This window comes from Trichechus manatus, unplaced genomic scaffold (assembly GCF_000243295.1).
Source record: "Trichechus manatus latirostris isolate Lorelei unplaced genomic scaffold, TriManLat1.0 scaffold00077, whole genome shotgun sequence".
In the NCBI taxonomy this organism is placed as follows: domain Eukaryota; kingdom Metazoa; phylum Chordata; class Mammalia; order Sirenia; family Trichechidae; genus Trichechus; species Trichechus manatus.
The window spans coordinates 5245561-5248534 of NW_004444013.1; the positions used below are offsets into that span (position 1 = coordinate 5245561).

The 2974-nt window shown below is 41.3% G+C and overlaps 1 non-coding gene across 1 annotated transcript; it reads right to left on the minus strand.

Moving 5' to 3' along the window:
* Positions 1-547: 547 nt before the first annotated feature.
* Positions 548-650, minus strand: LOC111821340 (U6 spliceosomal RNA). Its single transcript, XR_002824777.1, has one exon. It is a non-coding gene; the product is annotated as a U6 spliceosomal RNA (small nuclear RNA).
* Between the last annotated feature and the right edge of the window lie 2324 nt (positions 651-2974).

Here is a 2974-nt window from a genome sequence, read left to right on the forward strand (position 1 = left end):
AGGAGATAGGATAATTTATAGAAAAATAGATTTTTTTCCCCTCCAAATCCAAAGAGAATGTTATGCACACTTATAGGCTAATAAACTGAAATCCTCAATAAGATGAATAATTTCTAGAAATATATACACTACTGAAAACGTTAAAAATATAAATCTAAACAGAATAAAAACCAAAAAAGAAATTGAGGAAATTATCCAATAACAACCAAACAAATGTAGCTGGTCCCAATGTTTCCATCAGGACAATTATTGTATTTTTAAGAAACAGATCATTTCAATGTTTTATAGACCATCCAGAGTGCAAAAGGCAGTAAGAGTACCATTATGTCCATTTGCCAAGCATGATCTTCTTTCTAAAGCCTGATAAAGGTTAAAATATACAAAAAGAAAATTATAGACACATATCACATATGAATATGGATAAGAAAATCTTAAATACAATCCTTACCTCTAAAAAGGAACTTGTTTTACCATAATGCTTCAGATTTTTAGAGGGCTGATAGCTTTGTTGGTAACAGCTTTATTGGGGCATAATTTACATACCATAAAAAATACGGAACACTTTGTGAATTTGCTAGTCATCCTTCTGCAGGGGCCACGCTAATCTTCCCTGTATCACACCAATTTTAGTGTATGTGCTGCCTAAGCAAGCATGAGCAATTATAACTTTATAAGTCAAGTTGAAAGAAATCACAAAGAATAGACAGCTTGTTCATTATAATGCATAATTATTTTTTTTAAAAAAAAACAGTTGTCATCGAGTCCATTCCAACTCATGGTGACCCCACGTATATCAAAGTAGAACTGTGCTCCATAGGGTTTTCAATGGCTGATTTTTCAGAAGTAGATTGCCAGGTCTTTCTTCTGAAGCACCTCTGGGTGGACTCAGACCTGCAACCTAGCCAAGCGCATTAACTGTACCACACAAGGACTCTGGGCTAATAATAGTACCTACAGAATGGTTATGAGGGTTAGATGAAATGTGGTTGTGAAGTTCTTAACACAGGGTGTGGCATACGGCCAGCACTCAATAAATTATTAAGGATAATGCTAATACAAAAGTATATTAATATATATACAGTATGATGAAGTCAACCAGTTACTGTTGAATCGGTTCCCACTCATGGTGACCCCACATGAGTCCAATGGGTTTTCAATGGCAGATTTTTCAGAAGTAGATCGCCAGGACTTTCTTCTGAGGTGCCCATGGGTGGACTCGAACTGCCAACCTTTTGGTTAGCAGCCAAGTGGGTTAACCGTTTGCACCACATGATGATTACAGCAATGTAAACATGGCTGCAAGTGAAGAAGCTTAGAAGGGGACAAGGGATCACGAAAATGACTTCCATGTGAGCAAGACAACATTGTCAATCACTTTTCTTTTTGAAATTATTTTGTTTTCAGTAGAACAAATAGCAATCTGGAGGGAAATAAAATTAAAATATGCCAAACTTTACTACAATGAATTGGCACCTTCTGAGGAGCCTAATATTAAATCGAGGATCTCTGCAATCCGTGATACTTGACATTATCAGCTCAGTGTACACCCTCCGTGGGGACACCCTGTGGCGTGTGGGACCAGCCAGTGGATGGCACTGCTTCAGTTGCCCAAGGGACCCCCGAGCCTTTATTGGCCTCAGTAATCTAACAGTGCTAGTCATTCCTTTTTCCTTAATGATGAATTCCTTTTTCTTAAACCCAACACTCAGAAGCATCTCAAGCAAATCTCCAATGTTATGGGTTGCATTGTGCCCCCTGCCCCTTAAAAGATATGTTGGAATCCTAATCCCTAATCCCTATACCTGTGGATGTGATCCTGTTTGGGAATAGGGTTTTCTTTGTTATACTAAGGAGGCCAGATAAATGTAGGCTGTGTCCTAAACCTAAACACTTTTGAGTTATAAAAAGAGCAGATTAGTCACAGGAGTAAGCACAAATGGAGAAGATAGATGCCAGGTGGAGAGCGCAAAGGAACCAAGGACCGGGCTGCAGAAGCTGAAAGACACGAGGATCAGCCCCTAGAGCCGGCAGAGAGCAAGCGCCTTCCCTATAGCCCTGAATTTGAATTTCTATCCTCCTAAACTGTGAGAATATAAATTTCTGTTTTTTAAAGCCACTCATTTGTGGTTTTTCTGGTACCATAGCACTAGCAAAAAAGGAGCCCTGTGGTGCAACGGTTAAGGGCTCAGCTGTGAACCGAAAGATCAGCAGTTCAAACCCTCCACTGACTCTGCAGGAGAGAAGACCTGGTAATCTGCTCCCATAAAGACTACCGCCTGGGAAACCCTATGGGCAGTTCTACTCTGCCCTATAGGGTTGCTATGAGACAGAATCGACTCAACGGCACACAAGAACAACAACGACAGCACTAGCAAATTAAGACATCCATGTAGTTGGGAAACGGACCCAAGTTCACTCGTGATGAACAGCAACGACTCCAGGGGTGCCACTTTGCGGAGAGAACATCACCTGCAGGATGGAGGAGAGAGTGGTTATTTCTCCCTTTTTTGTCGTGTAACTATAACCTACCAGCAGTAAGCAGGAAAGAGCTAGTCAGCCTTACCCCAGGCTGTCAATCTACACACAGGGAACAATTGGAACCACCAAAGAGCCCAATTCGGAGTAATAAAGGAAAGACCTAGAGGCCTCCCTCAGCTCTTCCTCCTTTTCAAAGTCAGCCAGGTCTGAAAATCTATACAAAGGTATAGGTGGAAACTTATTCCACTCTCAGTTCCTGCAATGTCACAGACTTGAGAAGGACAAATAGGACTAGATGTAGCCTGAGGGATAGAAAAGTCATTGATACAGGCTCTGGTGTTGAGCTTGAACCGACAACAACATCTTACATGAATTAGAACTTACACAGGTAGTATACGTCTGTTAGGTGCCTCAAGTTGGTTCCGACTCAAAGCCCCCCTATGCACAACAGAATGAAACACTGCCCAGCCCTGCCCCATCCTCACAACCGTGGCTG